The sequence below is a fragment of the Rhinopithecus roxellana genome, chromosome 20 (assembly GCF_007565055.1).
Source record: "Rhinopithecus roxellana isolate Shanxi Qingling chromosome 20, ASM756505v1, whole genome shotgun sequence".
Taxonomy (NCBI): domain Eukaryota; kingdom Metazoa; phylum Chordata; class Mammalia; order Primates; family Cercopithecidae; genus Rhinopithecus; species Rhinopithecus roxellana.
In genome coordinates, this window is record NC_044568.1 from 67,132,646 (window position 1) to 67,141,319 (window position 8,674).

Below are 8,674 nucleotides of genomic sequence, written 5' to 3' on the forward strand. Positions count from 1 at the left end.
TACCATAAAAAAAAAAAAATGCTTCTGCTTCTCATCTATCAACCGTGATCCTCTTTTTTTCACTTTTTCTTCCCTTTGTGTTCCCCTTCTTCCTTCCAGCCAACCAATAGCACTCACCCTTGGGCCCTGGCTGGCCACACCTCAGTGGGTACTAACTGGTAAGTCCCCAGCTGGTGTGCACTGGGCCGCCCATGAGGCCTGGACAGCCTGGTTGTGATGGCCAGAGCTCACTGGTGACAAATGGACTCTCCGTGCCTGTGACCTGGTGGGGCCAATTAATCACTGGGAGGTGCTCTTTCTGCATTATATACGGCCAAGAGCACCCCTTGGAGTCAGGGAGGACAAAGCTTTAGGAAGGCTTATTTGTTTGTTTGTTTGCAAACTAGAGACAAAAAGGAGGTGGCAGGGGTAGGGGGAAGTTTGAGAAAGAAAAAGAAAAGGTCAAAAACTAAAACAGAGCAAGAAAGGTGATAAATGGCCTGGGCTGAAGGGTGGCTATCCTGTCTGGCCTCAGGAAATCACATTCATGGGGATTAGTACAGATATGGTCAGAATTATGAAAACCATTCTAATAATGACAGAGTTTGAATGCAGTTCTGTAGCCAGAGTACCCAAGAATGTATTCAAATTTATAATCATAGTGTGTATGTGTACATGTGTGTGCGTGTGTGCGTGTGTGTGAGAGAGAAGAGAGAGACAGCCATTCATGTGTACGTGCACTGATGAACTATGTGTATGTGGGAGGTTTGCAGGAAAAATATGATGGCTGCATGAGCTGCATATAAACCAACATGCTATTGAGAGATACACATTATATCTGTTTTTAATCACAACATGTAAATGTGGGGAAAGCAGTCACCGCATACTCAAAAGATACACCTTGAAGATTCTGTTTGCATCCTCAGAAAGTGCCAGAATCTGCTGTAAGCAAAATCTCGGAGCAATCCAAGTCAGCGCCTTTTCCTTCCCCGAGTTCTGCCCACATGCATAAAGATGTCAGCGTGTTGATTATTCTGATTAGACTTTTAGTGTAATTTACGGGGTCCAGTCATTGTGCCTGGGTGTCTGGCCTGCACTTGCTACCCTGACGATGCCATTTTTAAAATGTCAGCTCGGCCATGATTCATGGCTGATGCTGGTGACATTGCTGCTGACCTGAGTTAGGCAGCAATATTTAATTAAAGCAAAAAAAGAGAGAAGAAGAAGAAGCCAAAGGAAAGTAGAGGGCAAAACCTAAAAAGAACTAAGTTTTGTTGCTGGAAAGATCAGCATCTCCAAACAAGGAAGAGGCACAAATGCAATATAGTGTCACTTATTTGGGGCTCTGTGTCTACCTGTCATTTGTGAGTGGTAAGGTCATCCATAATGAGTGAGACAGTTGCTTGCATCCCATTCACCATCATTCTGGGGCTCTCATTTCCTCTTTCTGTTGGGATTCGCTGGGAGGTGGAGCTGTCACTGCCTCTGGCTTCTGTCCTCACTGTGTATTGTTGGCCTGCCTGCCACCCAGCTCGCTAATGGCAGCAGTACCTGGGCACCAGCTACCTGCTCCCACCCGGATAGCCTCTTTCCAGCTTGCAAAAAGCCACGCTCATTTCCAGGCTCCTAGCTCCAGGATGCTGTGCAAGACCTGGGGTGAAATGAGTCCTGTGCCCTGCATGTTGGTGGTACAAATCCAGCCCTACCAGCAGCAACAGTAGCCACTGACTAGCATTAAGATAGGTACTTGGCCGGGCAAAGTGGCTCACGCCTGTAATCCTGGCACTTTGGGAGGTCGCGGTGGGCGGATCACGAGGTCAGGAGTTCAAGACCAGCCTGGCCAATATGGTGAAACCCCATCTCTACTAAAAAATACAAAAATTAGCTGGGCATGGTGGTGCACGCCTGGAGTCCCAGCTACTTGGGAGGCTGAAGCAGGAGAATCACTGGAACCTGGGAGGTGGAGGTTGCAGTGAGCTGAGATTGTGCCACTACACTCCCGCTTAGGCGACAAGGCGAGACTCTGTCTCGGAAAAAAAAAAAAAAGAAAAGAAACAGGTACTCCCCTAGGCCTCGTGAATTTATTTCAGTGGGAGAAAAATTACCCCTTAAAACACACACACATGCATGCACAAACATAGACACACACATATTATTTGGGAGGTCTACTAAGCCAGGTCCCTTTGCCAGGAGTGAAAGGACAGAATTTCTCGTTAATGGGAAGGCCACAGTGAGCTGAGGTTTGAGAACTAGAGCCAGCCTTTGTCCAGGCCTGCGGGAGCCAGGCTATTGTCTTCCAGGTTCCCCTTCCCCAGTGACCCCAGGGTCGGGGGCACACATGCCGGCCTTGAACTCTCCGTCTGTCTCTCCCACCATATTAATTACTATTCTCTTTGGTCAGGCTAAGAAAACAGCCTCAACTGCATTAGGACTAATTAAGAAGAGTGAGCTTCCCATTCTGGCAGCCTGCATCGGTCCCTGCAATGCACGGGCCAGGAAGGAGCCCTGACAATCTTATTACCACAGAAGAAACCACCTCCCCACACTCCCTCGAACCCCCAACAGTGAGTTCACCTCTTCCATTACGAATGCATCTGCCCCCAGCCACCAGTGAGGATAGCCTGGGTCAGCCAGGCATGCAGGGCCGAGGAATAGCCACGTTGCCTTAAACCAAGGGGAGTTAGCAGAGCAAATGCAGGGTCATGTCCATTTCTAACTCCATCTGTTGCCTCCCTCCTCCCTCCTCACCATCAATAAATTAATAGACAGAGAGATAGAATAAATATGGATCACTACATGTCATTATCCCTTAAACCTACCATGCTCCCCATTGAAATTCACATGTTTACAACCTGCTCAGGAGTAGAATCCAATCCTCTGGATTCCAGAGGCTCTGAGGCCCTTCTACAAGGATCTGAAGACAGTAGTTACGGGAACTGTCTTCTCCATTGCGTTCTCCCTGTCAGCCTCACCATGTTAAATATCCAATGAATATTGCACAGCCCTCCAACAGACTCCAGTCACTGCCTGCTCCCATCCGTCTTTCATGAGGCCACCAGAGTCACATTCTAAAGGACATCCGGGTATGCCACTGGCCTGGTTTACACAACTCCCTGTGGATCCCTCCATGTCTAGAGGAAAACACTTAGCATGGTTTACAGGCTCTTTACACCCATGGCAGGGCCTTCCTTTCTTTTTCATCTTTTGTCAATTTTATAGACCATATCTAGCAACTCTCCCAATCACCCTACTCTGGGGACAACAGAAGTTCTATGGTTCAAGAGAACAAAGTAGGTAAAGTAAGTTATAGGAGACTGAAGCCAATAGAGTCCAGCCTGCCCCCACACCCAAGGGGATGGCTGCTATTCACCTCCCATCAAATGTCATTTGGAAATAAAGACCTTCAGATTTTTTTTTTTTTTTTTTTTTTTTTTAATGAGTTGGAGTCTCGCTTTGCTGCCCAGGCTGGAGTGAAATGGTATAATCTCGACTCACTGCAACCTCCGCCTCCAGGGTTCAGGCAATTCTCCTGCCTTAGCCTCCTGAGTAGCTGGGATTACAGATGCCCGCCACCATGACCAGCTAATTTTTGGATTTTTAGTAGAGACGGGATTTCACCATGTTGGCCAGACTGGTCTTGAACTCCTGGCCTCCCAAAGTGCTGGGATTACAGGCATGAGCCACTGCGCCTGGCCAAGACCTTCAGATTTTTTTAAGCCAATTTTTAAAAATGTAAAATTGCCAGATTTTAAGGGTTGTGAACTAATTAAAATTTGAAGATGGAACAAAACATGTCGACCCACAGGCCCCCAGTGGGAGCTCTGCTCTCTCGTCTGGTTGTCTGTAGCAGGCTGTTCACAGCTCTCTGGGAAAACCAAGCGTCCTCACTCCTCCACAGCTGGCTTGGGGCTGTGCCTTCCCTGACTTGTGTAATTCATGAGAGCCTTCTCTTCCACTCTTTTTTGTTTGAGATAGGGCCTTGCTCTGCCACCCAGGCTGGAACACAGTAGTGTGATCTCTGCTCACTGCAACCTTGACCTGCTGGGCTCAAGCAATCCTCCTGCCTCAGCCTCCCAAGTAGCTGGGATACAGCATGCACCATCACACTTGGCTAATTTTTTAATTTTTTGTTTTAGAGACAGGGTCTTGCTATGTTGCCCAGGCTGGTCTCCAACTCCTGGCCTCAAGTGATCCTCCCTCTTTGGCCTCTCAAAGCACTGGGATTACAGGCACGGGTCACCCTGCTGGCCCTCCTCCACTCAACTCAGTACAACCTGCCATTCACACTGCCTTGACTTGGGGTTGCCAGATACCTTAGAATGCCCAGTGTCATCTGAATTTCAGTTAACAGTGAATCCATTTAATTAAAGTATGCCCTAAATATTGCATCAGACATACTTAGACGAAATATGATGCATTGTTTATCTAAAATTTAAATGTAAGTGGGTGTCCTTTATTTCCTCTGCTAAATCTGGCAAACCTACCTCAGCTACACCACATCCACCTTGCATTCTTTCCGGACACTGTTCTAGGTGCTGGGGATACAGCAGGAATAAAACAAATCAAAAGAAAATCCTTTTGCACATGGTGCTTCTGCGCCGCAGGCAGAGGAGAGGAAGTTTCCTCTTCTATTCCAACATCATTTTGGCTCAAGGGTTTATAACAGGAGTAAGGATGAGTATCGCTGGGTTAGAGCCCTGGCTCTACCACCTGTCAGTTGTGCTGCTGAGCCTGTGGGCCGTTAACGAGCCCATCACTGAAATGGGGGAACAGTGCCTTTGCTGCAGGTCATGAACCAGAGAGGTGACACATACATACTTAGGACAATGTCTGGCATGAAGTAAGTGGCCGGTGCATTGAACCAGGTAACACATGGCACTGTTTCTTAATTGTTTCCATTTCTGTGCCCCCCTTATCCCCAAAAGTCCCTCAAAGGAAGGGATGTTGCACTAATTACCTTGTGCTTCCAGTGCTCAAAACGTTGTTGGCACATAGTGGGGACAAAATGGGTCAGCTAGTGGGTCACAATTGTGGCTGCTCTAGAACATAAGGTGTGGATTTTCACTGTCTCGATAGAAGCAAAGAGAAATGGAAATTTGAAGTAAGTTTTGTGATAAAGAAGGACAAACATCTAATGACAGAGAAAGAGTGGATTTCTTTTTAGCCTGAATTATGCAATTTGTCTATTGACCCTAAACGGATATTAACAGAAAATTCACCTTGCTTTTCCTTTATAGATGCTAAGGTAGTCTGTTTCTAGGGATACTCTTAAAAATAAAGCACTCTGATTTTTACTGGAATCTGGTTTGTTTGTTTTTGTTTTTGTTTTTAAATATCAGCCAGGCACGGTGCTCACACCTGTAATCCCAGCACTTTGGGAGGCCAAGGCAGGCAGATCACCTGAGGTCGGGAGTTCAAGACCAGCCTGACCAATATGGTGAAACCCCATCTTTACTAAAAATACAAAAATTAGCCAGGCTGTGGTGGCATGCATCTGTGATCTCAGCTACTCAGGAGGCTGAGGTGGGAGAATCACGTGAACACGGGAGGTGTACACTACAGTGAGCCAAGATCGCACCACTGCACTCCAACCTGGGTGACAGAGGGAGAACCTGTCTCAAAAAAAAAAGAAAAAGTCTCCTGATTATAAAAGTACATATATATTCCATAAATGTGCCATTATTTATAAATTTAATTAGATTGTTAAACACGCAGTTAGTCCCAGTTTTTATTATTTAGAATAATGATGTAATGAATTATCTTTTATATACAATTCCATGATTTATTTCCTTGGGAGAGAAAACCTGAGAAATTTGGTCAAAGGGATGCACTTTGATTACAATACTGGAAATATATTAAGTACCTGGAACCCAGGAATCCTCTAACCAAATATAAGGAGGCAGGTGATGACCTTCATGGGACAAGCTGGGGTCTCCCAATAGTGTCATTGGAGGTGAGTCTCTGTATCTGGAAAAGCAACTAGACCTTGGGATTCTAGATTCATCCCCAAGATTCTCCTCCATTTGGCAAGGGGAATGTTTGGGTTTGAGTTTATGAAGGCAGTGTGTTGCTTTCTTACACCAAGAGGTTCTTCAGAACTGGTGAGTTCTGAGTTCCGAGGTTACCCTGAGCACACGTGAAGTTCCGTCTTCAAAATCAAAATGTGTCTCCCCCTACATATGCACGAAGATTTCTGTCTAAGTACAAGAAATAGAGTTTTGTGGTCTTCAAACTTTCTACAATCTCAGAGCCCTTTTTTCAAAAGAAATTTGATATTAGGGATAGCAAATGCATGGTTTCTAGGCCATTATTCTCCCATCCTGTACCTACTGACTACAATGCTCTCTCTCATACATTTGAGACTTGGCCTTGGGGTCTTCCACACAGCAATCTAGGCAGCCCCTATCAGGTGGCTGGAGTTAGCATAACTCCATTCGGTAGACTGGATATTGAAACAGACAATATAAAGCAGATCAACTGGGGCTAGACTCTTTGACAAAGGGGTGAGGCGTCCAGAGCCCAACCCAGAGTCTTTTCCTTTCCCTCTGAAAAGACTCCTGAGAATCCTATGTGATCCACTGATCTAGTCGATCTGTTCTGATCCCTTCAAATCCCAGCACTTCAAGATTCATGCATTCTGTTATTCACATATGAAGAGAATGTTTCCCTTATGCAAGAGCTCTTATTTGTCACCTCATGCCTCTTTGCCATGTAATTCCTGTCCACTGGATCGAGGTGTAAGTAGAAGCCATTAAGATACAGAAAGACCCGCTGCTGCACCCACAGCAATGTCAGCAACAGGGCCTGAGCAGCAGAAACTGTTCGTGATCCCAAGAGCATCTTAGAATTGTTCAGTGGTTTTTTGTTTTGGTTTGTTTTTTTCTACCTTGGGCTGCAAGAGGCTACACAAGGCTCCGGATAGACAGGTTTTATTGAAGTCACTTTCAAGCTCCCCCGCCTCCCCACAGCTGACCTGACAGAGACAGTTAAGAATCATCTAATTAAAAACACAGATCATTGCAGTACCAACTAGACTCATATTGAGATAATCACTCTACTAGCTCCCAGTGAGGTCCTGCTGAGACTAACACCTGGCCAAGACACAGGGCGGGAGAGGCTGGGGCCTCTCCACTGTCCTAACAGCCCTGCTGTGTCCCTGGGTTTCTCTCTGGCTGGGTGGATAGAAGGGACAGGCAGGACCGTTTATTCAGCTCAAGGTCCTCCATGGAGCAGGGCATCTAGGCAGGTCAGGGCCTGCTGCCATGGAGCCGCCACTGAGTATTACCATCACTCCAGACAGCGGCATGTCCCCTGCAAAAAGAGATTTGAAACTCCACAAGCTCAGCCCTCCACCCGCTTGTTCTCCCAGACTTATAAAAATAGAAAAAACACATGTTCCCATTAGTCACTTGCTTGAGGGCTGCTGTGGGGTATACGCACGCAGCCTGTACACTGGAACCAAATTTGAATATCATTTGCATCTTGCAAGTAGACAATGGATACCACATCAAAAACACACACAGTCCCCACTCCTCTCTTCCTCAGCAAGGCACCCAAAGAGGCAGACCAGATGACATTTCCTGGGAACAAGGACTATCGTTTATAAGTTTTCATATCCACTTGATAAGGCCCCTCCTGGCAACCGAGGCCCACCCCAGCTGGAGAGGCATTCTGAGAGGCTTTTAATTAAACTTTTGCTTGCCAAGAGCGGTTTGCATACACACAGGGGGACCACACTCCTAGGGGAGCCATGAAGCCTGCCACTTCCTTTGCCTCTGTGTGTCCTTAACTCTCTGAGGTTACAAGGCAGAAGCCCAGCCTGTGCTGGCAATGATGCTTCTGGAAGGGCCTGGGGAGTGAGCCTGCAGCGGGAGACAGAGTTGAGCCCACTCTGTGGCTGCACGGTGCCTACTGGGTGAGCCGTGGCTTCCTGGCCACCTGTGTAACTCCCAGGGGAGTGGCCAGAGTAAAAGCCGGAGAGGATGCGGCTGCACTGGGGTTATGTCATGGCACAGCCAGAGGGAGAAAGACTGGAAGAGCCTTCAGACCCTACAGGTGGCTTAGTTATTGACCTGCATGTCCCTTCTGGGAGGGGGCGAGCTGGAAGAGAAGGAGGCGTCCTTTGTGGCTCTGACCTCCCTTGACCTGACCTTTGTAACTCTATCAGGACTAGTGGTCAGTACTTATCAACTGTCAATAAACCGCCCAAACACACTGTAATTCAGAATGCAGGGAGGCCCATCTATTTGCGGATCGATCTTGGACTCGAAAGTTGACAAAATGCAGGGTCCCTTGTCTTCTTATCATAATATTGAAAATATGTGCTGCGACAAATTGAATGATCTACACCTCCCGTGCCCCACTCCTGGGGCCCTTAGTAAATACAAGAGGATTGATTGAGATGAAAGGTGAACGGGAGGTCTGTGGTGTTCCTCGAAGGAAACCAAAGCCCCTGAAACAGGGGCTGAGGACTAATTAGTCCATCTCATTAAGTTTATCTACGAAGGTCCTATGGAAACAGGTTAGGGCTACCCTGCCCCAATTATCTGCATAATTTAAAAACAATCTGCATCTGCTTGAATAACTGAGGCAAAACCAGACTTTGGAGACTTTAATGATCTATTTTCATAGAAATTTCAAGTTCCTGGCTTCTCTTCCTACCCTTTTCCACTTGACTTTGTGCTATGTGGACCCA